The following is a 27,349-nucleotide window of genomic DNA, read 5'->3' on the forward strand; positions in this document are numbered from 1 at the left end:
CCAGAGCTTCCCCCATGTTATAGTGCCCAGAGTTCTCCCTTACATCAGAGTCTGCAGAGTCCCCCCTTACAGTGTAAGGGAACTCTGGGGATTCAGATGTAAAGGGGGAACTCTGCGGACTCTGATGTAAAGGGGGAACTCTGTGGACTCCGATGTAAAGGGGGAACTCTGTGGACTCTGATGTAAAGGGGGACTCTTGTGATTAACATGAGTAGAAATGTTATTTATTGCAAAATATATGTATAGTTTATACTATAAAAAAAATTGCTGTGCACCGCTAAAGTGTTTGGGTTTGACTTGAAGAAAAGGTGGCAACCCTAGTCCTATGCCTACATACGTTTGCTAGTAGGTGTCCCTCACTCCCATCTCAAAATGTTGGGAGGTATGCAATAGTAGATTTCGCCCATCAACAATTGACTCCCCCAGAAACAGCAGATCTCCCCCACCAGCAGCAATAGACCTCCCTAGCAAGAATAGTTCCCCCCCAGCGACATAAAGTCCCCAGCACCCCTTGGCATAATATACATTTAGTACTGGAGGTGCCAGAACTGCGTTCCCTGATGTCACCGCTCCAGCACTGCTCACCTCTCACTTGCTTTCACAGGAGGAACTGAGGGCCGTGGAACCACAGGCTCCTGCTGCTGTCAATCATACTCCTGTGAAAAAGGAGGGGGCGGGGCTTGCCAGCACTGTGTGTGTCTTAGCAACCAGCTTGCTACAGGAGGCACACGAAGGAAGGAAGAGGGCAATGTCAGTGGGGACTGCCAGAAGAGGTAAGTGACCCTTCTCTGTTATATTGTTACACACAGCAAGTAAGTATAACCTCATTTTTCAGCCCAGGTTCACACTCGTGCGAACACCCGTGGACTGCGGACTGCGGTGCAGATCACATGCGATGTCTGTGCAATGCGAGTTCAGCCATACAGTTTTATGGCTGAACTCGCATTGGATTCGCACGAAAATAGTGCAGGGACTTTTTTAGTCCCGAAATGGAATCGGATCGCACGGGTGTTCTCACCTAGGCGATCTGATTCCTGTGAGAGTTCACAGTTCGCACAGCGATCTGTGAACCGATCTGGAGGTATCATTAACAATGTATTGACACCCACAGTGTGATGTGGGAACCGGCTGTAATCGCGCTGGTTCCCGCATCGCACACGTGTGAACCTAGTCTCAATTAAAAAAAAATCTACTCAATTTGTATCCAAGCAGCCAGGTCCTTGCAGTACATAGCAGATGGTAGATCTAAAAGATATTTATCAGATTGTATAGTATATGGCCATCTTTAGATTTCCCTTCACTTAGGCTCCGTTCACACTGGTGCGATGCCGGAACCCTGCGATTCCACTGCCATAGGTGAACTGTTGTGGGTGTCAATACAAAGTTAATAAACCCCCCGATCGGTTTGCTTATCGCAGTGCGAACTGTCATTTCGGACATGAATAGGATTGCATGGGTGTGAATGCCCATGCGATCCAATTCTGGTGTGGGCCAAAAAAAAAAGTGGGCGTCAGCTAGTTTTAGAGGCGCTTTACCGTAGTTTTAGCAGTGCTTTTTGACTGCTAGCGGGGCTTTTTTAAACCCCGCTAAGGGCCGAAGAAAGGGTTAAAGGTGCCCGTGTTGCTGCTCAATCATTTCAATGGGCAGGGCGTTTTGGGAGTGGTGTATACACCGCCCCAAAGATGCTGCTTGCTGGACTTTTCAGAACGCCCCACAAGCGCACTGCCCCAGTGTCAAAAGCTACACTGAAATCAACAGGGAGGCGGTTTTCAGGCAATATTTAGAAGCTATTTCTAGCGCTAAAACTCCTGAAAACCGCCTCAGTGTGAAAGCAGCCTTAGGCTTTGACAATAAAACCTGGAAGCTGATACTGGAAGCTGGCTACCATGCACAGCTGCAGCAGATTCTGTGTGCACCAGTTTTAGGCCGGGTTCACACTGGTACGACACGACAGTCATACCACTGTGGATCCGACTTTGCCCTGCGACTTGAAGTCCGACATCATTCAGTGAACAGGGATCCGACTTTGATCCCTGACATTGATCCCCAACAATACCAGGCACTGGGTCTGGTATGAACCTTTAGGGGGAACTCCATGCCAAATAATAAAAAAACAAAAACAGCATGGGTTCTCCCTCCAAGACCATACCAGAACCTTCGGTCTGGCATGGATTTTAAGCTGAAAAATAGCGTAGGGTTCCCCCCAAAATCCATACCAGACCCTTCTCCGAGCCCGGCAGGTCAGGAAAGGGGGTGGGGACGAGCGAACGCCCCCCCCCCCCCAACCATACCAGGCCACATGCCCGCAATATGGGGGTGGGTGCTTTGGGGCAGGGGGGCCCTGTGTCAATAGCCTCCGGTATGGCATGCGATTTGACATGTCAAATCGCATGCCAAATCGCTTCAATGTGAACCTAGGCTTAAAGGAGAAGTCCAGCCTGAGCTCATTCGGCTGGGCTTCTCCTATGGGTCACAGGAGTGCAAACCATTTTACACTCCTGTGACCCGTTTTCAGCAGAGAGTGGTCTGAAGTCCGCTCTCTGCTGATGTCACCAAGATCATTCCAGGCACCGCATCATCCCGTCTGGATCCGCCAGCTGCCTGAACTGATAGGCGTCTCAGCCTCCCAGCGAGCCGCTGAGACGGCCGCTCCCCGCCCCTCCACAGCTCAGCGCTCCAATGAGCGTGGAGGAACAGAGCAGGAGAGATGCTGATTGACAGGCAGCAGCTCTCCACTCCGTGAGATGAGAGAACCAAGCCATCGGAGATGTTCGATCGATCGGTTCTTAGTGAAGAGGCGGCGGGGGACAGATGCAGCATCGGTCTGATGCTGCATCCACCAATGTAAGTATGTTATTGCAAAAAGTTTGCAATATTTTAAATGTTTTTTTATTGTAATGTATTAATTATGAATAAAATATTATTGTTTATTTTTCTATGATTGGTGCCTGGAAAGTCCATTTTTTTCTACTTTCTTTTTATTTAATCCACATTTAGGACGTGGCACTGTGCTACCTTAGGCTCCCGCAGTTCCATCCTGCATTGGTGCCTCCTGTAACTTTTTGATCCAACGTATGGATATGGGATAAAAAAAAAATTCCCATACTTCTCTTTAAAACTTGTAAACAAAAAGGTCTAGAAAAAGCCTATTCTTAGGGCCAGTTCACACCACATGCAGTCCAATGCGTTTTTTTTTCTGCATTAAAGGTAAAGGTCATATGGTTTTCAATCACATAGCTCACATCAGTGCGGTCAGTTCCAGAAAAAAAAAAAAAAGTAGAACATGCTGCATGTTGTCTGCACTGAACTGTACTGGAATGTGGTAAAACGCATCAAAAACGCACCGGCCCTTATTTAATCTGAAGAAATAAGAGGGTAGGGAAAAAATGCACTAGAACGCATCAAAAAACGTGCATGCAGAAAAGCATCGGAATGCATTTCTATGGTGTGGACCGGCCCTCGAAGTGGTTAACACGTCTGTCCTGCGTCATCTTCTAAAGCAGGAAGTCCTGCGATCTTCCAAGCGAAATATTGAAATTATGGCAACGACGCCAGCGATTTTCTCAGCATTGCCTGCCACTTGTGGGATTGAATGAAATTCCATGGCAGCAGCTAGGAAGCTCCAGCTTGTGTAGTGTGTATGAGGGAACAATGCAGGTCCCTCCCTCTGGTAGGAAGGCGCAGGGTGGGGAGGGCTGACTTTCCATTCCGTGAGGGTTGCAGGGCAGAGAGGCTTGGGGATCTGCACAGCTCCTGCTGCAGCTTATCAAGAGGAGAGCACAGGCAGGTAACACATGCTTCCCTTCTAGCAACTTCTAACCCTGCATCCCTTTCCCTGTCTATGGTATTGTTGCTTTCTCCCAGCTGCTAATACAGGAGGGACCATGTCCCCCATGCAACTTTATCCCCGGTGTCACCCTGACACTAATGGTGAAGATGTAGTTGTCATTGGGCATTGGGATGAGTAACCCTTGCATTGCCAGGGTCTTCATCAACAAGCAATGTGCCACAAACCTATGATCTGTCATCAGACCACAAGAGACAGCTGTCATCTGGTTCCTATGAGCAACTACATTAAAAGGAGACTGGGCTGTTGTGATCTGGTTGCTATGGGTAACCGCATTAAAGGGCCTTTCCTTAGATAAGACAGACAGCTGGTTGCTATTGGTAACCACATCTTGCAAGTTGAACTATGCTAGTTATCACATTCATTGTATGGTGCCAATTAATTCAGGACCTGCAGAAATGTCATTTTTTTTCTTTGTTACTTTATATTTTGATATTGTTACATTTTATGTGTTTACAGTGCATGTGATACATTAGACATCAGTTATGTTTGCTTAGATCTTAAAATATTTCTATGTTAATATTTTGTATTTTTATGTTCTTAGCCCCGGGCTCACACTTCTGCGGGTCGCGAACACTCACAAAATTGAGTGCGTTTCCGACCCACAGCCAAAACACGCTAATCTTTAGCGGACGCATGGGGTACCATACATTCTTAGTGCCCCTCCCCTCCACACACATCAGCAAAACGCGTGGTGTCGCAGCACCATGCAATTCCGTGCGGCGCGATTTAAAAAAAAAAAAAAAACACGTTACTAGACTCTGTTACCTGCGTTCCTCATTTCAAATGAATGGGCTGCTGTACCCGCGACGTATGCGTGCAAATGCACCACACAAGCGCAAACGTAGCCTTACATCGCATGCCATTCTGTCATACATGAGACATAATCCTGATTATGATGGATTTATAAAGCGCAAACATTTTACAATATAGAGGGACTGTTAGCATGCAATTCAATACAAGAGGGTTGGGCGGGTGCCCAAGAGCTTACAATCTAAAAGCTGAGGATTATGTTTTAGGATTATTTCACATTCTGCTGTCTCCATCCTGTGTAGGATAATGATTGCAGAGAGTAGACTTTTTGCAAATTCATTTTAATGTCAGTGTGGATCAGATTGCAAGCTTTGCTGCCCATGAATCCTTTGTACTCTCTATAACCCTATCAGTATGATAATGTAGATGTGATGCACAGTGGAAGGATCTAGCTCAGCCTGTCCTATCACACGCTGTCTGAAGGTCTCCATTGTAAAGAGAACCTTCCTCTCCTCCATTGATTCACGTTCCATCCAGGCCAGCCAATCACAGCGCGCGACCTTTTACCTACTTTCTGTGCAGACGCCGTCATGTGCTCTCAGAGCGGGTTTGGGGGTTGGGTGCGTGACGTGTACGGAGGGGCGGGGTCTGCTAATAGGAATAGTGTAGTGTGAATGCCGTGCCCTTGACTATAAAAGGGAGATGATGAGGCAAAGGGGGGAAGGTGAAAGTCAGAGTGCAGCGTGATGGTATAGGAACTGGCTAGCAGGTTGTCAGGGACAATAGAATTCCTCCTCAGCTTCCTTGTTTATCATGTGCTGCTGTTTATAAATAAAGTTCTGGCTCCATTCACACCTGAGCACTTTGTGGTGTGTTTCCTTACACCTGACTAGGAGTAACACTCAGACTCCCATTGTGTGTAATTGTGCTTGTTCACTTTTCAACGCTCAGTCGCTTGTATGCTCAGCACCGCACAGTCATAGACGTATATGAACTATATTGGCTTCTTGCACAGAGCTGTGCAGAGGCCGCCTACCGATATGTCTGGGACCTGCTGCTACCGCCATGTACAGTCTCATTAGGAGGTGGCTGTACACGGTTGTGCGCCAGGAGTTGCGTAAAGCATCCACATACGCACTGGCTTATGCTCTGAGTGTACACTATCTGCATTCAGAGTATACTTCCGTAGGAGCAGCCCGTGCATTGTGGGTGCACGGGTGCAAACCCCCCAAATCCATGCATCCGGACCCTTTCAGGACACCGGACGCATGGATTCCTATGGGAGGGGGTGGTACTTTTTGAAGCACCCGATTAGAGTCAGAGGCTCTTAATAGGCTTCAAAATAGGGTGGGCTCGGGTCGCAGAGAGTGCGCCCTGATCCCACCCAGTTGTGTGACGATAGCAATGAATTTTTGCTATTTTCACACTAATGCTCATCCCCGCCAATAAGGGAGGCAGGTTGTTAGACCTGTTTCCCAATTGGCCAAAGCGCCAGGGCATCCTGCGGGGGGGGGGTCAGAGAGCCACGAGCAGGGGGGGTGTCAGAGAGCCGCAAGCAGGGGGGGCCGTCAGAGCCGCAAGCAGGGGTCGGTGGGGACAGTGGCTGCATTTGATGGGCACAAGTGGCTGCATTTGATGGGCACTGGTGGCGATGCATATGATGGGCACAGTGGCTGCATTTGATGGGCACAGTGAGGCTGCAGTTGATGGGGGGGGGGGGGTTCAGTATTTTTCAGTTTGTTTGCACCCCCCCCCCCCCCCAAAAAAAAAATTTTTGAGCACCAGCTGCCACTGCTTTAGTGCATATGTAGCTGCTTTACACAACCTGTGGTGCGTACAGCTACCTCTTCTAATGCATCTCAATGGACAGCTGTATGGTTGCATGGGGTCCCAGGAATGAAAGTCAGTATGCAGGCTCTTGCATGCACACATGAAGTGTATTTGAGCATAATCAGGTGTTTTTGGCCCCAAAGACTTCAATGGGAGTGCCTGTAAACACACATGCCTCTCTGCACTTAAAGGATACGTTCACCTTTTCTAACATGTCACATGTTACACTTGTATTCAGAGTAAACATGCAAGACCCCTTTCACACTGAGGTGCTTTTGTGTTAAAAAAAAAGCGCATGAAAAGCTCACAAAAACCTATTTCCATTAAGATCAATGAATGCTTTCACACTGGGGCGGTGCGCTGGCGGGGAGATGAAAAAACTTCTGCAAGTAGCATCTTTGGAGCGCTAACAAAAGCACCTCAAAAGTGCCCCTCTCCATTGAAATGAATGGGAAGCGCCTGAAAAGTACTTCAAAAGTCCCTCAAAATGGTTCTTGCAGCAGTTTTTGAAGTCACACGACCTTCAAAAAAGCACACCGCTAATACCTCAAAAGCGCTTGAAAAGCTCTGCAAAAGTGCTCAGCAATTTATAGGCAGTTTTCAAACAGCTCAGTGTGAAAGGGGTCTAACATGTTAGTGCTGCAGCTGCCCCCGTGCCCTTCCCCCCAGCGCTGTGGTAGTTCATTGAAAGTTCCTGTCAGTGTGTAAATGAGTTCCTCTCCCTCCTTGCCTAGCACAGGAAACAAACGCCTGGAGCTTTATACACGTGCAAAAAACATGCATTAACGTATACAGGAGCACTTCAATAAAAAAAAAAAAAAAACATACACTCTACTGGATGACTGAGGGCTGGACGTACCATGTTTTTGTTGTCACGTGGAAGCAGATGTGTAGCAGTGCCGCACTACACCTCCTGCGATTGCCTGTCATTAGTGGATTTATGTAAGGGACAGTAGAAGCAAATATATAGTACGAACGTTTTTATTAAGGGCTCATTCATACAGAGGATTAACTTTTCTGCTGACCAAAATCCACGGCAGAGAAACTTTACCCTATGCATACATTTTGCTCATTGGGATGCCAACCATGAGGACAGATTTGCAGACATCCCAACCTGCAAAAACTCATTTCAAGGGGGTGGCACCCGCAGATTTTCCTGGGAGATCGCGAGGTGCTTGCGGGTGTGCGGGAGCAGCCTCAGAAATGCGGGAGACTTGGAATGTCTGGATTTGTACCCTGTACAAGTCAATGGCTGGTGCCACCACTGTCCACGTTCAAGCACCCATACAAGTGGTTACATGGGGATAGGGCTTTTGACTGGCCCTAGATACAGACAGCTTGCATCCAGGGCTGGTTGTTCTGACTGCAGCATATCATCTAGTGTGTATGCGTCCAGATGCTGCTTTTAGGCCTCATTCACACATGCATTTTAGTGGCAGACCCCAAGTTTCTGCAGGAGACTCAGTGGGGTTTCCACAAGCAGCTGCAGGCATTAAGGCCTGATTTACACCTATGCATTTTTTTTTGTGCTTTTTGCAGATTTGCACCACAGAACGTGTTCCATAGGAAACCATGTTAAATGGACTGTAGTGCAAATCTGCAAAAAGCACTAAAATGCATAGGTGTGAATCAGGCCTGCCTAAGCCCCATACAAAGCAATGAAAGACCAACAGGGCCCGCAGCTGTTCATTCTGGATGCAAACAGTTGGCATCCACAAGCCAGCATCAGATCCCCCATTTTTAGCTTTGGATCTGGACATTAGAGTGTTCCCACCTTGCTTTGCATGCTTAAACACCTCATGTTGTAGAAATCTAACAGGCAGGGTGAGTCTATCTTACAACAATCAGGGCAGGTAGGTAGTAGTTGGAAGTACAATCAGAGTCACTGAGTAAATGGTGTATCAAGACACAATGGCATTCTCCAAAACCTGAAGTATCAGTTTTGTGTGGACTGACCTTAGTGCAAAGCACAGGTTGCCCTGATCTGGTGTTAGCTATCATGAACTCACTAATATAAAGATCACATTCATTCATTCATAGCCCTGGTGCCAATCCTCGTGTGGCCCTTTGGCACTCTGTGTGTGGCCGTTAAGCTCCTACAGACACTAATCTGTTTTCCCTATTCCCCAATTATAGTAGTGATTTCTAGCAGTCATATGTGATATGTCTCCAGGCAATCACTGTTTCCTGGAGCATGTTCCCAGTCTCCAACAATTCATATAGCATGTTCAAAGTCTCTCACAGTCTCCTGCATCATATCTGCAGTCCCTGACCATCTCTTGTATCGTGTCTGCAGTCTATGACCATCTCTTGTATCGTGTCTGCAGCCTCTGACCATCCCTTTGTATCACATCTGCAGACTCTTATCATCTCTTGTATCACGTCTGCAGTCTCTGACCATCCATTGTATCACGTCTGCAGTCTCTGACCATCCCTTGTATCACGTCTGCAGTCTCTGACCATCCCTTGTATCACGTCTGCAGTCTCTGACCATCCCTTGTATCACGTCTGCAGTCTCTGACCATCCCTTGTATCACGTCTGCAGTCTCTGACCATCTCTTGTATCGTGTCTGCAGTCTATGACCATCTCTTGTATTATGTCAGCAATCCCTGACCATTTCTTGTATTGTGTCTGCAGTCTCTGACCATCCATTGTATCACGTCTGCAGTCTCTGACCATCCCTTTGTATCACATCTGCAGTCTCTTATCATCTCTTGTATCACGTCTGCAGTCTCTGACCATCCATTGTATCACGTCTGCAGTCTCTGACCATCCCTTGTATCACGTCTGCAGTCTCTGACCATCTCTTGTATCACGTCTGCAGTCTCTGACCATCTCTTGTATCACGTCTGCAGTCTCTGACCATCCCTTGTATCACGTCTGCAGTCTCTGACCATCCCTTGTATCACGTCTGCAGTCTCTGACCATCCCTTGTATCACGTCTGCAGTCTCTGACCATCCCTTGTATCACGTCTGCAGTCTCTGACCATCTCTTGTATCACGTCTGCAGTCTCTGACCATCACTTGTATTGTGTCTGCAGTCTCTGACCATCTCTTGTATTGTGTCTGCAGTCTCTGACCATCTCTTGTATTGTGTCTGCAGTCTCTGGCCATCCCTTGTATCATGTCTGCAGTCTCTGACCATCTCTTGTATCACGTCTGCAGTCTCTTATCATCTCTTGTATCATGTCTGCAGTCTCTGACCATCCCTTGTATCACGTCTGCAGTCTCTTATCATCTCTTGTATCACGTCTGCAGTCTCTTATCATCCCTTGTTTCACGTCTGCAGTCTCTTATCATCTCTTGTATCACGTCTGCAGTCTCTGACCATCCCTTGTATCACGTCTGCAGTCTCTGACCATCCCTTGTATCACGTCTGCAGTCTCTGACCATCCCTTGTATCACGTCTGCAGTCTCTGACCATCCCTTGTATCACGTCTGCAGTCTCTGACCATCCCTTGTATCACGTCTGCAGTCTCTTATCATCTCTTTTATCACGACTGCAGTCTCTGACCATTTCTTGTATTATGCTGTATATGGGTTGCATTCCCATTTATTTGTAATGGGATCCCCAATGTGCATATATGCACACAACAAAAGCCTCTAACCCACAATGCACTGCAATAGATGCAACTGAAACATTAGTGTCACCTTGCAGACAATGGACACACATTGAGAGCACATTGGTAATGAATGTTTGGGCTCATGCAATGCAACATTCATTTACCTGGCAATATATGCACATTTAACACTGTGAATGGGCCCTAAAATTGTGATTCTACTCGTATACATTTGCAGTTTAACAGCTAGGGGACAATATAGTCGGGTACTGCATTACATTTTCTGGCTTCTATTAAAGTAGAACTGTAGTTCATTTATAAACAATTTCTTGTTAAAAATCATAATCTTATAAGGCAAACTGGAATATTTTAAATGCAAGTTGCCCTTTGTATCTGTGCAGATATACCTTGGGATTCTGCCTGCGCCTGGCACTTCCTTTAACAGGGTGACAACACAGATTTCCCTCCAGTAAAATCACTACAGCCTTGTCATGCTGTTGAGCGCTGTGCCATTATGCAGGCAGAGGAGGGTTCTCAGCTGTTGTGACTTTTGAGAACATTGCCAGTCAGTGCTGGTCCCACCTATTTCCTTCCCAGGCATTGTGATTGATGGCGCAGAGATGTCCAGATCACCGACAAGACCTGTGGAAGGGACGAAAGGTGCCTTCTTCCATGATGAATCCGATGGCGAGAAGAGTCCTTTAGCTCCTGTTATGACATCACTACAATGACATCACAGGGACCACACAGAGCATTTACTGCATCCCTGATTGCGGTAAGTAAAAAAAATTAAAAATGCAGTAGCCATCAAAGAGGGGGAGAGCTGAATATGTTGAAAAAAAAAAATGATACATGTACACTGATCAGCCATAGTATTATGATGACACACCTAATATTGAGTAGGTCCCCCTTTTGCCACCAAAACAACACCGCCCCTTTGCAGCATGGATGCCACTAGAACCTTGAAGGCATGCTGTGATATATGGCACCAAGTAGTCAGTAGCAGATCTTTTAAGTACTGTAGGCCCCTTTCACACTGGGGCGGGGGTGGCGTCGGCGGTAAAGCGCCGCTATTGTAAGCGGCGCTTTACTATCGGTATTCGGCTGCTAGCTGGGTGGTTTTACCCCCGCTAGCAGCGGAGAAAGGGTTAAAAACCACCGCAAAGCGCCTCTGCAGAGGCGCTTTGCCGGCGGTATAGCCGCGTTTTCCCATTGATTTCAATGGGCAGGAGCTGTGAAGGAGCGGTATACACTCCGCTCCTTTACTGCTCCGAAGATGCTGCTAGCAGGACTTTTTTACCCGTCCTGCTAGCGCACCGCTCTCGGGGCTTTCACACTGGAGACAAAGCAGCGGCACTTTCGGGTCGGTTTGCAGGCGCTATTATTAGTGCAATAGTGCCTGCAAACCGCCCCAGTGTGAAAGGGCCCTAAGTTGCGAGGTGGGGCCTCCATGGATCGGACTAGTTTTTCCAGCACATCCTGCAGATGCTCAATTGGAATGAGATCTGGAGAGCTTGAAGGCCCAAGTCAACACCTCAAACTTGTTGTGTTCTTCAAACCATTCTTGAACCATTTTTGCAGTGTGGCAGGGTGCATAAACCTGCCATTCCTGGCCATCAGGGAATAGCGTTTCCATGAAAGGGGTGTACTGGTCAGAAAAATGTTTAGGTAGGTGGTACATGTCAAAGTAACATCCACATGAATGGCAGGATCCAAGGCTTTCCAGCAGGAGAATGCCCAAAGCATCACACTGCTTCCTTCGGCTTGCCTTCTTTCCATACAGCATCCTGGTGCCATCTCCTCCCCAGGTAAGTGACGCACGTGCATCCAACTATCCACATGATGTAAAAAAAAAATGTGGTTCATCAGACCAGGCCACCTTCTTCCATTGCTCAGCGGTCCAGTTCTGAAGCTCACATGCCCATTGTAGGTGCTTTTAACTTCAGGGACACGATGTTTACTTTACTAATATATCCCACCAACATTTGGATGCCATGATAACAAGATAATCAGTGTTATTCTCTTTATCTGTCGGTGATCTTGATGTTATGGCTGTTTGGTGTATTTTAAAACCCTACATACTCCTAGTGTAATAGTTTACCAATAATAAATAATGAGATGTTATACTTCCTCTTATCTGCACCAAAAAAACAAACACAGGTGGAATCTTATTATTGATTACACTGTACTGATGACCTATAGAGAGCAATGGCTGTATGTGGTATACACCAGTACTTATGTAAAGCTGCTCATGCTTACGGACGTATGACCCTGGACACAGACTGTCTCTGTACACATGTGTATGTTTACAGAAGTACCAGCTTATACCTGCATACAGCTATTTCTCTTTATGAGTTTTACACACATAGGTGTGTGCAGCCTACTGCATTAGGGAGTGCACCCCAAAGCTCAAACACACACGCCTTGCTCTGCAGCCTCAGCTGCGCTGGACAGTGAATGAATGAGAAGTGCTCTGTACTGAACGGCTTCATGTGCATTCACAGACTGAAGCGTAGTAAACACAGTCTACTATGCTTCAGTTATGAATGAACATAGTGAGTGAGTGTGTTCATTTAGAAAAGGAAGGGGCCGGTAAATGACATATTTACTAGCCCCTTCCCCATTCTTCATCCTGAAACATCCCCCACAGCCGGGGGAAGATGAGAGGAGAGAAGCCAGCAGCACTTCGGGGGGAAGGCACAACATGGGGGGAAGCCTGGCCAGGAGAGGGAATCGGCACTACACATAGCGATTAGGCTGTGCTCAGGTACACCTGGCACACCACGTGTGTACGCCTATGGGGTACACAGCACTAGTGGCTCTCAGCTTAGTGTGGCATGCTACAAAGACCTAAAAATGAAGGTGTTGTTTAAGACCCGGTTCACACTGATGCGCTGTGATTTTGTTCCATTATTTTGTCCTTTGTGAGGTGCGATTTTACCGCGAATTTCAGGAGCTGGACATAGCTGCGATTGATATTCTAGCCAATGGAATCATAATGTAAAAAAAAAAAAAAAGGTGTTAACTTCTTGTGTACTTCCTGGTTTTTGTGGAGAGTAGTGTGGTGGAATTCGCACATATGTGAACCATCAATGCGATTCAAGAACGATTTACATTGATGTCTATGGAGACTAAATTCGCAATGCAACGCAGTAAACTCGCACAAGACCCTTTTTTAAATCGCATCGCATTCGTAGAGGAATCGCAAGGTATGTATGTGAACGACCGTCATTGAAAACAATGACTTTAGGGATGACATGCGAATTTAAAGTGTTTTTGACGCATCGCATTCGTCATGAACTCGCATCAGTGTGAACCGGGCCTAAAACAGCCAGTCAGCTATTTTCTTTCATTTTCTAATAACTTCTTGTGAAAAGATTGTGAATCATATCTGCATGAACTTTGCCTTTATTTGGCCTGTTACCTCCACCCCTCCCATGTTGTCATCTTTATTACTTTTATAACGCTGGCTTTTTCTGGGAATTTGAAGTACATAGAGTTTGATTAAAAGCACTTATCAGTACAGATAGCCCAGCACTAAGCAGTCATTCATTATTACCAATTAAGATTGTCTGTCTGCCACTTCTCCGTTAAAAAATAATTATTTTAGTCTTGAACAGAAAAATGTCAATACTTTTTTAAGTGGAGTACCCCTTTATTGTTTCTGTATTCCAGAGACCTACAGCTGCTGAGATTGGGGCTACACAATGGGCCTATTCATACTTATATACTCATACTTATGTTACAGTAGCTTGCTGTAAAACATGTGTAAATCATGCACACGTTGTTGCGCCAGTCACGTCATTTACTGAAGCTGGCCATACATTCGTAGATTTTTTTTTCATTCACTGACTGCAGATATACATCATCTGTCCTGTATACAGCTATATGCACCCACCTTCCTTCCTGTATTCATCCATCATCACTGACTGCAGATATACATCATCTGTCCTGTATACAGCTATATATACCCACCTTCCTTCCTGTATTCCTCTATCATCACTGACTGCAGATATACATAATCTGTCCTGTACACAGCTATATATACAGGACAGATGATGTATATCTACGGAAGTGATGCGGGTTGCTCATTCTGTCAGAACACCTGGAGGGGATGTATTACATTCTCATTAAAGAGAACCTGTCACTTAAAAATCATCACATAGGGAACATTTTGTCCCCTATGTGATGGGAAGAAAAAGTTAAGCAAAAAAAAAAAGTTTTTTTTTTGCAAAAAAATATAGTTAAACACAAGCACGTAAAATCCAACCCCCCAACCCCCCCCCCCCCCCCCCTCCAAAATAGACATTTTTTTTGGAGGCTTGCCACCCCCACATATACACACTTACAAACATAAACAGATGTGTCAGGGTCACTTCCACACATGAAACTGTTGATTGCAATACACATGCTGCATATCGCCACGCACGCCAGAGTGAGAGCGATAATTCTAGCACAAGACCTCCATAACACTAAACTGATGACCTATAGGGGACTTATAAAGCATTGCCTATAGAAAATGTAGGGTACTGATGTATGCTGCCATTTCACGGGTGCATATTTTTTTAATTTAAGGTTTGACATGTTGGGTATCTATTTACTTGTCTATTATGTGTTACCAAAAATTTGGATAGTTTATTGCGTTTGTTTGCCCTAAAATTCACTTTAGTGTGCTTTTTTTAATTAAGATTTTGCAGTTCCTAGCCCTTTGCCGTCATTTATTAAGAAGAAAAATGTTGGTCTTACTAGGGTGGGGGGTGCGCTTTAGAATTCTTTGCCTATAGGCTCCTGAGATGTAAATCTGGTCCTGGCAGAAAAAAAATCTTTGTGTGCGTGGCCAGCGTTAGTTCTGTTTTAGTGTTTGGAAACTTCATGGCAGCTTCCTGTAAAAAGAACAGACTGCAGTTTGTTCACACTATAAAAAGGAATTTGCTGCCCCTGTTATCAGATATGGATACACAATGTCACTAATAGGAGATAGTTCCCGTAACAATCTTTGATGACAGTCTATTAGTTCTTCTTATCTGTCTGTCATGTTCATTCCATTAGTTACCATTTATATGAATGAAGTGCAGCACAAAGCATGCTGGGTGTGACCCTGTACTCTGCCCCGCATCTGTTCTTGGCTATTATCATCAAAGGAACAGAAAGAACAATCGTCATTCGGGGTAGTGAGCATACAATGATATTTATTAGTACTAGACTTCCTTACACAATAAAACACTGTTTTAAAAGCAGGAAGTAGTTCCATTATTAAAGTGGTTGTAAACCCTCCCTAGTGACTTTTAACTATCGGTAATCCTAGAATAAGGCTTACCTATAGGTAGTGGAAATATCTCCTAAACGTGTGCCGTTTAGGAGATACTCCACTTGTAGTGCGCCAATGATGTAATTGGTGCAATCGCTGTGAAGAAACGGACCTCCGTGCTGTTTCTTCCCCCAGCGTGTGCCGTTACTGCGTCACGTGACTCCGGCCAGTCACAGAGCCGGAGTCCGCGGCCCCCGGAAGGAAGAGTGGCGAAGATGGACGCCTAGAATAAGGCTTACCTATAGGTGGTGGAAATATCTCCTAAACATGTGCCGTTTAGGAGATATTTCACTTGTAGTGCGCCGATGATGTAATCGGTGCATGCGCTGTGAAGAAACGGACCTCCGTGCCGTTTCTTCCCCCAGCGTGTGCCGTCATGCAGCTCCGGCCAGTCACAGAGCCGGAGTCCGCGGCCCCCGGAAGGAAGAGGGGCACAGATGGACGCAGCCTGCACAGGGGACATCGATGAATTCTTTTGCAGGTAAGTGAGATTATTGGACGAACGATTGTCGGGTTTTTTTTTTTTTTGCATGCTAGTCTCCATATCGTAAACAAATAGGTTACTAAAGTTTGAAAATTCTCGTATGACAGAATGAACATTTGGAAGTGATTTAATGTATTTGTATTTTCGGTCGAAAACTGTACGGATTAAACAAAAATTGTACAATCCGGTATTGTACAGGAAACATCTTTGTGTTTGTCCCTTTCGGAAAATTTTGGACGACTATGTTGTGTACTAACGATCAGATTATCGCAAGATCGATTCGAAAGCATTTTTGTACGATATTCTGATCATGTGTACGGGGGCTTTAGGCTGCATTCACGCTATAGCAGCGCCGGTGAATAGTATATTTCCTAATCGCATGAAAAATTGAGCAAAACATGGTAATACGAAAAAAAAAATTAAATGGTCAAAGCTTAAAAAAGGTGTATGTCACGCATAGGGTATCCCATTGAAATGAATGGACTGTCGAATGCGCATAGTGTGATTAATACACAATAAAGTACATATGTGCAACATCTGACGTTGAGCATCATATTGTAAATAGGGCCTTACACCATAAATGTCAATCTCCTTTCCACCTTGAATAGAGTATGAAACAAGTACCGTAAATCTCTGTTAGCTTGTTTTGTGCCATCTGTGTCCCACTTAAGAAATTTCTCTTCACTTTCTGTCCTGTAGATACAACAGGAACTGAGGGAAAATCTTTCCAAAGTGAGGTAAGTCCCCTGTTAGACCATTGTCACAGGAAGTGTCCACCTTGGAAGATTTTCTCTCACTTTCAGTTCCGGTGACTACTCACTCCCCTCACTTCTAGTCCCAGTGACAGTGGTTATCAGGGCAAATAGAGACGGATAGCGACAAGGTTCCAAGCCCTCGCCCCTCTATCCAAAAATAAAAATAAAATGTTTTGATTCCAGACACACTTTAAGCACTTGACCTCCGGAGGATTTACCCCCTTTCATGTCCAGGCCATTTTCTGCTGCAATACGGCACTGCATTACTTTAACTGACAATTGCGCGTCATGCAATGCTGTACCCAAATAAAATTTATATACGTTTTTTTTCCCCACAAATAGAGCTTTCTTTTGGTGGTATTTAATCACCGCTGCATTTTTCATTCTTTGGATATAAGCTAAAAAAAGACAAACAATAAAAAAAAAAAAAAAAAAACACACGTTATAAAACACATTAAATAAAAGATAAAAAATATCAAATTTCTTCATAAATTTAGGCCAATATGTATTCTGCTACATATTTTTGGTAAAATAAAACCCCAATAAGTGTGTATTGGTTTGTGCAAATGTTATAGCGTCTACAAACTATTGCATGGATACTGACATTTTTATTTTATTTATTTTTTACACTAGTAATGTTGCCGATCAGCGACTTATAGCAGGACTGCGATATTGCAGCAGACAGTCAGACACTAACTGACACCTTTGACACTTTGTGGGAAGCAGTAACACTACAGTTTTGGGGTTGCACGAAAAAAAATTGACAGCTCCGGGCAGAAGCCGCTGTACTAAACAATGGAGGTTAGTCCAGCGATCTCCCCCGCTGAGCTGTTGAGTTCTGACAGGGGGACACCCCCCCCAGGTAGAACACTCATATCGCCGCTCTCTGCCATTGGCTAAGAGCTCTGATCGGGAGTCGGTCGACTGCTGGTTTTCCAGCATGCATATCCGACAAAAGCCAGCAAATGTTCTTCGACATTCTGCCTGTGTGTACAGGGCTTAATACAGTTATTGGTGCTAAAAATATGTACTGTCACTGTACTAATGATACTGGCTGAGAAGGGGTTAGGCATCTAGGGACATCAAAGTGTTAAATATTGGCCTAGCCAGTGTTTTACTGTGCTATGCGTGCTGCGTTTAGTTAGGAAAGTGAGGCAAAAAAGTATTTGATCCCCTGCTGATTTTGTACGTTGGCCCACTGACAAAGAAATGATCAGTCTATAATTTTAATGGTAGGTTTATTTTAACAGTAATACAAAGAACAACAACAAAAATATCCAGAAAAACGCATTTTAAAAAAGTTCTAAATTGATTTGCATTTTAATGAGTGAAATAAGTATTTGACGTTTCTTACAGTTAGCCACCAGGTTTGCACACATCTCAGGAGGGATTTTGTCCCACTCCTCTTTGCAGATCCCCTCCAAGTCATTAAGGTTTCAAGGCTGACTTTTGGTAACTCGAACCTTCAGCTCCCGCCACATATTTTCTATGGAATTAAGGTCTGGAGACTGGCTAGGCCACTCCATGACCTTAATGTGCTTTTTCTTGAGCCACTCCTTTGTTGCCTTGGCCGTGTATTTTGGGTAGTTGTCATTCTGGAATACGCATCCATGACCCATTTTCAATGCCCTGGCTGAGGGAAGGAGGCTCTCACCCAAGATTTGATGGTGCATGGCCCATCGTCCCTTTGATGTGGTGAAGTTGTCCTGTCACCTTAGCAGAAAAACACCCCAAAGCATAATGTTTCTACCTCCATGTTTGACGGTGGGGATGGTGTTCTTGGGGTCATAGGCAGCATTCCTCCTCCTCCTCCAAACACGGCTAGTTGAGTTGATGCCAAAGAACTTGATTTTGGTCTCATCTGACCACAACACTTTCACTCAGTTCTCCTCTGAATCATTAAGATGTTCATTGGCAAACTTCAGGCAGGTCTGTACATGTGCTTTCTTGAGCAGGGGGACCTTGCGGGTGCTGCAAGATTTCAGTCCTTCATGGCGTAGTGTGTTATTGTTTTCTTGGTGACTATGGTCCCAGCTGCCTTCAGATCATTGACAAGATTCTCCCGTGTAGTTCTGGGCTGATTCCTCACCATTCCCATGATCATTGAAACTCCACGAGGTGAGAACTTGTATGGAGCCCCAGACCAAAGGAGATTGACAGTTATTTTGTGTTTCTTCCATTTGCGAATAATCACACCAACTGTTGTCACCCTCTCACCAAGCTGCTTGACGATGGTTTTGTAACCCATTCCAGCCTTGTGTAGGTCTACAGTCTTGTCCCTGACATCCTTGGGCAGCTCTTTGGTCTTGGCCATGGTGGAGAGATTGGAATCTGATTGACTGATTGCTTCTGTGGACAGGTGTCTTTTATACAGGTAACAAGCTGAGATTAGGAGCACTCCCTTTAAGAGAGTGCTTCTAATCTCAGCATTACCTGTATAGAAGACACCTGGGAGCCAGAAATCTTGCTGATTGATAGGGGATCAACTACTTATGTCACTCATTAAAATGCAAATCAACTTATAACTTTTTTAAAAATGTGTTTTTCTGGATATTTTTGTTGTTATTCTGTCTCTCACTGTTAAAATAAACCTACCATTAAACTTATAGACTGATCATTTCTTTGTCAGTGGGCAAATGTACAAAATCAGCAGAGGCTCAAATACTTTTTCCCCTCACTGTATGTGACTATGAGTTGACCTGCATTTAACAGATGCACTAAAACACAGATCAGTGCACTATTATGAATTAGCCCTAATACTGGTATTACATAAACCATGTGAACGGTGATGAGTAAGGATCTGTTTAGCTGCAGGCAAAGGTCTCGAATGTTTATCCAACACTTATTAAGCACCTTTTTATTACTACAAATACTTTGCATGTATTCTCTGGTGTGTGTCAGTTTATTTCAAGTGCTTGTCGTAAAGTGATGCTTGTGTGTCTGTATCTAAAACAGTCATTTGCAAGCAATCTTTTCTGCTTTTACAGTTAAGCGAAAATCACTTAACCAGATTATTCTGTATAACATTAAAGGGTGTAGTTCTAAAAAAACTGCAGAGGTATTTGTCCTTTGAAAATGCGTGTACATCCTTTCTCCATAGGAGTGCAAAAATAAATGTTATTAGGCTTTTTCTCTATAGGTTGAATGTTATTCAGTTTTACAAAATAGAGTGAATCAGGAAATTACCCCATTTTGGTCACTAGATGGGGCTGATGATAATAATAAAGTATATATTAAAGTGGTTCTAAAGGTTCCTTTTTTTTTTCTTTAAAGTGGAGTTCCACCCACTTTTACAACTCTTCAGCATCCCTCACTAAACTGTCCACTGTAAACGAATTGGATATTTTAAAAAAAATTTTCTCAGCACTTACTGTATATCTGCTGTATTCATTTTTCCTCCTCCCTGGCCGCGGCCCATTGCATCATTTCCTGTTTACAATGCCTTCTGGGAAGGGGTGGCAACTTCCTCTGACACTGCCGTTGCTATGAAAACCTGACCTGAAACCTATTACACTGCTTGTGCTGCACTGAGCATGTGCGAGATCTGCAAGGATGAGATCCAGGAAGAAATACAGTCTGGCTTCAGATGCCCAGACTTAAGATGGCCACAGCCTGCTGTAAGTTTATAAAATAACAAACTACTGCTATAAACTAACAAAACAGACCTTAACCACTTCACATCCAGGCCATTTCTGACACTTCGCTCCTACATGTCAAAAATCATCATTTCTTTGCTATAAAATTAGATAGAACCCCCAAACATTATATATGTTTTTTTAGCAGAGACCCTAGAGAATACAATGGTGGTCATTGCAACTTTTTATCTTGCACGGTATTTGCGCAGCAATTTTTCAAACGCGTTTTTTTTGAAAAAAAAAACAGTTTCATGCTTTAAAAAAAAACAAAACAGCAAAGTTAGCCAAATTTTTTTGCATTGTGTGAAAGATGAAGTTATGCCGAGTAAATAGATACCTAACATGTCACGCTTCAAAATTGCACACGCTCGTGGAATGGCGCCAAACTTTGGTACTTAAAAATCCCCATAGGCGACGCTTTAACATTTTTTACTGGTTACATGTTTTGAGTTACAGAGGAGGTCTAGGGCCAAAATTATTGCTCTCGCTCTAACGTTCGCGGCGATACCTCACATGTGTGGTTTGAACACCGTTTTCATATGTGGGCGGGACTTACGTATGCGTTCGCTTCTGCGTGCGAGCTCACGGGGACAGGGGCGCTTTAAAAATTTTTTTTTTTTTTTTATTGTTAATTTTACTTAAAAATTTTTATTTTTACACTTTAAAAAAATTTTTTTTTTTTTTATCACTTTTATTCCTATTACAAGGAATGTAAACATCCCTTGTAATAGGAATATGAGACGATCAGTCCTCTTTACAGTGAGATATGGGGTCAATAAGACCCCACATCTCACCTCTAGGCTGGGAAGCCTAAAATAAAAAAAAAAAATAAAACGATCGCCGCTTCACAGCTGAAGCGGCGCCGTTTTTTTGAATGCAGAGGCCGGGCGTGACGTCATAACATCGCGCCCGGCCTCCGAACGATCATAGAGACTCCGGCGACCATCTGGTCCGCCGGAAATCTCTATGGTGAACATCCGGCGCCGGCGGATCCGCTATCCGACTCACCGATCGCTGAGGTGAGTCGGTAGTAGCACCGGAGGGCGGCGGGAGGGGAGGGACGTCCCCTCCCGCCGCCCGTAAGAACGATCAAGCGGCGGAACAGCCGCTATGATCGTTCTTATGGTGTACGGAATCGCCGGCTGAAAATGCCGGTATCTGAATGATGTCTGTAGCCTCAGACATCATTCAGATATAAGCCCCGAAAGTCGAGGACGTCATATGACGTCCTCCGGATGTCAAGTGGTTAAATTACAGACTAACTTTACTAGAATACATTAAGCTTGTGTATTATAGGGGTATTTTTATTTAAAAAGTATAATTTCGGCCGGAACACCACTTTAAAATAATGAACACATCATCCTTACCTGCTCTGTGTAATGGTTTTGCACAGAGCAGCCCCGATCCTCTTCTTTTCTGGTCCCCTGCCGGGCACTTCTGGCCCCTCCTTCTTGCTGAGTGCCCCCATAGCAAGCTGCATGCTTGCTGCTCGTTCCCTCTGTGTGGCTATAGGACACAGAGCGTGGCTCAGTCCTGCCTCTGCTCCCTTTTCACTGACTGTGATTGACAGCAGCGGGAGCGAATGTCTCAGCCAATGAGGAGGAAGAGACCCAGGAGACCTTTTGCTCTTGTGCACATTGCTGGATCGGGCTCAGGTAAGTATTAGGGGGGAGCTGCACACAGTTTTTTTTTACCTTCATGAATAGAATGCATGAAGGTAAAAAAACCTTTAGCTTTTATAACTACTTTGAGCAATATTTTCCTGATTCACTTTATTCTGTATGCATGCATAACATTTCCCCTAGCTCAAAATACATGCAGTTTCTGAGGATGAATATCGCTGCAATTTTTTTTTATATGTCCTCCTCTAAGTATTTAGTAAGCATTCTACTTATTATGCTTAAATTAATTTGACATGCAGAAATCTGGTAGATGGACCCCATGAACAGCATGGTTAGAATTACTGGTATGGACATTATCTTCATTTGTATAGTATTTATAGTATGGTTTCTGTGGCTTCAAAAAGGGACTGATATTTAAATTAAGGGAATTCTGTACTGAAATAAGTGCAGAAATTACCATTGATGATGTCTTTTTGAAAACCTAGTACATGCGATCAGAAAATCGGATGGGAAAATACAGCTTTTTAAATCGATCGTACAATAATCCGTTAGCACACAGCTTTCGAGAGCCAGTCACGACAGTTCATGCAAAATTATTCAAAGGAACAACCACGAAATTATGATTTTCGTTTAATTGGTACAGTATTCGTCTGAAAAAAATCAGAAGACCAAGACTGCGCATGTACGGAAACAAAAGGATACATTACAATACAATACATTACATCGCTTCCGAAGTTGTACGAGAATTTTCGTTAATTGAGTAACCTCTTCATTTTCGATATGAGACTACCATGCAAAAAAAAAAAAATGGACATTATTTTATCTGATATTCTCATTGTGTGTAAGGGGCTTTAGGTTCCTGGCTGTGCCCGGCTTGTATTTATAGTCACTGATCTGGAACAAGTATGCAGTTAGAGAATTCAGGGGAAGAAATTAACTCCTGATCTGCATCATGGTTCTATGGCCAGGTTTTCTCGATCTCTCTTCCCCCCCAGTGATCACTCACTCAGGCTGTACATTGTAATATTATAAAAGGCAGTAGCAGAAAGCTGAGATGCGTTAGGCAACATGCATACACCTCCCAGAATATAAATTATACTGTACAGGCTCCAGGAGTTATGTGATGTCATCATGCCTGGACCATCTTAGTCTAGGAAGTTGATTCTGTCCCTGAATCATAAACACAGATGGCGCTGACCTGCAGAGAAAGGTTTATGACGGTGTGCTGTCAGAAAGCCGCTACCCATCAGAATATGTAATCGAAGTGATGTTCCGGCACGGCCATCTTGGTACACCCACACTCGTCCGCAGTAAGCCTAGAGTCAGAAGGCGGCAATCGGACATCTTTTTACACCCACTGAAGTCTTGCATTTCACACTTATGCCCCGTACACACGGTCGGATTTTCCGATGGAAAATGTCCGATCGGAGCGTGTTGTCGGAAATTCCGACCGTGTGTGGGCTCCATCGGACATTTTCCATCGGATTTTCCGACACACAAAGTTGGAGAGCAGGATATAAAATTTTCCAACAACAAAATCCGTTGTCGGAAATTCCGATCGTGTGTACACAAATCCGACGGACAAAGTGCCACGCATGCTCAGAATAAATAAAGAGATGAAAGCTGTTGGCCACTGCCCCGTTCATAGTCCCGACGTACGTGTTTTACGTCACCGCGTTCAGAACGATCGGATTTTCCGACATGTGAGAGCTGATCAGGGCTGTAAAACAGTTATATAGCTGCATTCTTTATAAGACACAGGGCGCGTTATATGAATTAGGATACTGTAAATTTAACCTTAATTTAAGCAGCAGGTGTGGAGGGGGTGGGCACAGACACAGAGCTGACAGGCAGGGAGGGGAGGGGGGAGAGAGGACGGAGGAGAGCACAGAGAAGGACAGAGGAGAGCTATGGATGACAGAGGCACCTAATCTGACCATGGTGTCAGGGCTCAGCAGCCATGATAAACCGTGGTCAGTTTACAAAGGGGAGAGTAGAAACTGGCAGGATTAGCCAGGTATTTCAAGTGATACAGGGGGCCATTCAGCTAATGGCTCATCAGTTGTTAAGGTTGCATCGGCCGGCTTCCCGGTCTGCTCCTTAACAACCAGCTATTCACAGTTTGTTAAAGAGAAAAAGAAATGCAAAACACATGAAAACTGCAGGCAACAATGCAGATTCAAAAATGGAAAAATACACCACAAAATGCACCGGAAAAACGCATCAACCACAGCTGCATAGGTGTGAACCAAGGATTAAACATGACATTTGGCAGGTAATTGTAGCCCTTGCCAAGAGCCCTTTACCAGGCTCAGTACATAATTGGGTGGTTGGTGTTAGTTGTGGCATGCATGGCTCAGCTGGATGCAGAATTTGGCTCATGGTTGGTTATTGATCCTTATTGCACATGGGCAATGGATTCTCTTTTGTACTTTACAGTGGCTAATAAATTTTGAACACTAGGGACTAAAAAAAATGTCCTAACTGTACTTTCACGGAAATCTATTTCCTTCTTGTTAGACTCACAAAGCATGAGTGCTTCCCAAAACGCATTATATGCAATCTCCTAATGCCGCGTACACACGAACGGATTTTCCGTCGGAAAAAACTTGGATGGTTTTTCCAACGGAATTCCGCTCAAGCTTGCCTTGCATACACACGGTCACACAAAAGTTCTCTGAACTTTCGACCGTCAAGAACACGGTGAGGTACACTACGATGAGCCGAGAAAATGATGTTCAATGCTTCCGTGCATGCGTCGAATTGTTTCCGAGCATGCGTAGGAATTTTGCGCGTCGGAAATTGTACAGACGATCGCATTTTCGGATAGGAACTTTTTCCGACCGAAAAATTGAGAACCTGCTCTCAATCTTTTGCTGGCGGGAATTCCGCCAGCAAAAGTCCGATGGAGCATACACACGGTCGCATTTTCCAACCAAAAGCTCACATCGGTCTTTTGCTGGCCGAATTTCCGATCGTGTGTACGCGGCATAACACTCAGAGTTTCCTTTTGCTATATTTAGCACATCAAAGAAAAAAAATCATACTTACAAGCGCAGACTCTGGCCAAGGGACAAAATCTGCAGTGAACTGCAGCACATATATTGCCGCAGGGAGGTCGTTAGACTATGCACTCCATCAGAATAGATTATGCTCATCAATTTGTTTGCCTGCATAAAACTGCAGTTGCACGGGAAATTGCTTTTTCCACGATCAGAAATGTATTTTAGTTTTGTGTCTAAAATTTTTTTTTTTTTTTAAACCCCCAAAACAGAGATAAAAGGTGCCCTTTAACAGAAAAGATATTGTACTCAGCTTTTCAGCAGCCCTTGTCAACTATACCTAAAATTGCAGTTTCCATCAGTGTCTTTTGCATTCAACACTTCTGGGAGTGTCAGAGGCCTGTATCTCCCGCCATGTGCCGTTGCTTCATCTGGGGAGAAGATAAGGGCATTGTCGAAGAAAGTGCTGTGGTCTTTTCGAGATGTAATAAATACCTGTGTGCAGAGGTGTAACTAGACTCTTCGGGGCCCCAGTGCAAGAAACCATGAAGGGCCCCCCTGACTGCCGAGGCCCTTTACATTGGCCCTTCTCTCTGAGCCCGAGGGCCCTTCCCACTGATGCCAGGCCCTTTTATCACAGATTACTTTTATAAGCTCTGGTCTACACTGGGACACATGAAGTTGCATGACAAGTCAAAACACATTCATTTCAATGAGTGCCTTCTTTATCAATGTGACTCAAGTTGCAGTGACAAAAAAAATAAGGTCCTGCAATCCTTTTCTGTGACTTTCTTGAGATTTAAGTGCCATAGACTGAAACGTTAAATCACAAAAGATGCAAGGAAAGTGCAAGCAAGACACATGACTTTGGGGTCACAGCAGTGTGAACCAAGCCTTATAGTCCCATCTGGCCCCCCCCACACCATGGTGGCAGGATGCCATGGCCCAGTCTCAAGCGACCCTGGTAGTTCCACCATTGCTTGTATGTTTTACTCTTTCACAATCCTTAGAAGGCATGCTTATAACATATGTCTGCATTAACGGGAATGGTTGCATGTGAGCTCATTGCAGCCTCTCCTAACAATAGGGATACATTAACCTGTCCCATGTCTTTCTACCCTAGGTCTATGCCTGTATGTGCCAACAAATATAAAAATAGATGTGTATTGTGGAAGTGCTGGATCCTAGAGTGGGCAAGGATATGTGGCCTGATTTTTAGAGGCAGCTCTCCATCAACAGGGAAAACCCGAGGAGTCCCTGAAAACATTTGTATGATATTAGAAGCATTGGAGCACCACACTGATTAAATGAGTTCAGTATGGTCTTTTTATTAGATATGATGCAAAGGTAAAGAAAAAAAAACGCGTTTCAAGTGCTCATATATCCCCCTTCGTCGGGGACTTGTGCTGCCCATGAATACCAATCTGTACCTGACTTGTGTCAAAATAACAGATACAGCAGTGACAACCTATGCTGGCTCCTGGCTGCTGCTGTATTTGTTATCAGAACAGACCAGTACAGATGTGTCATCCTTGTCAGAACCTAAGCCCTGATGAAGAGAGATTTCTCCTAGAAACGCGTTGGCTCTGCATCATATCGAGTAAAGCTTCTATACTGGATTTTTTTAATCAGCGTACAGCTACCATTCTTCCAAAACCCTGCCAGTAAATTTAGGCCCATTTAGACAAACGTAAAACAATATACATTTTGTAGGGTGGTAGACAGCTGTCTGATTTTAATTAGTAAGGGCCTCCATTTCTGGAAGAACATAAATGTGCAATGTAATATGAATCAAAGCACTGAGCTGATAAATATAACATCTTTACAGAATGTGACTTTCAAAACGGCAGCGGTTTTGTTTCTGTGGTTTAGTCTTGATGTACATTCATGTTATAACTTGCAAATTGATTAGGTTTGGTCAAATACACATAGCGGAATGAAGTATTGTTTGTTTGCCTTGTGGTATGAAGTCAAATAGGTTGTCATGTACCCTTTTATCAGCAAGGGAGAATGTAAACTGAAAACGATCTACAGTGCAATGAAGTCATGATTACTGCTTTGGCTGTGCCACTTGTCACATTGCTTTGTTGTTTTCGTAGTAAGGAGACTGATGATTTCATAATAGGGCAAAGAGCCATAGGCTCAGAACAGCCTGTGTTTGTTTTTTTGTGAAGTCCTAGCTTAACCGAATATATAGCCAAATTTTTAAATATCTTTAAATCTGACCCTACTTATGGAAGCTGAACATTCTTTTGTCAAAACCACAAAGCAAATCAAGACATAATGAATAAAGAGCAACAGATTTTCTGCATCTCATCGTTGCGGAATTCTTATGGGATGATAAGAATACAAGGCATAAAATAATTTTTATCGAATACGTGAATGTAATCTGAAATAGCCTGATCGAACGTAGTGGAAAAACCAAAAGCGATTGCTGCTTTTTTTTTCTTTTTGATTCCATTTTATATCAATTGCAATTGTTCCTCTTCATTGAAACCGTCATTTTTTTATTTTAACCTCCACAATTACCAAATTCTTGTGCTCAGTTGAAC

At 44.2% G+C, this 27,349-nt stretch overlaps 1 protein-coding gene across 4 annotated transcripts in view; it reads left to right on the forward strand.

Moving 5' to 3' along the window:
* Nucleotides 1-3,504: 3,504 nt before the first annotated feature.
* The window catches only part of CPT1A (carnitine palmitoyltransferase 1A), a 119,238-nt gene continuing 95,393 nt past the window's right edge, over nt 3,505-27,349 (forward strand). The window contains exon 1 of one of the 4 annotated variants that reach the window (XM_073604569.1): nt 3,505-3,787. The gene's annotated coding sequence lies outside the window, so the exon portion shown is untranslated. Of the gene's footprint in view, nt 3,788-10,334; nt 10,767-27,349 lie in introns of those variants that run through there. The other 3 variants (XM_073604567.1, XM_073604566.1, XM_073604568.1) reach the window with 3 other exon arrangements.

The sequence above is a fragment of the Aquarana catesbeiana genome, linkage group LG11 (assembly GCF_042186555.1).
Source record: "Aquarana catesbeiana isolate 2022-GZ linkage group LG11, ASM4218655v1, whole genome shotgun sequence".
Lineage (NCBI taxonomy): Eukaryota > Metazoa > Chordata > Amphibia > Anura > Ranidae > Aquarana > Aquarana catesbeiana.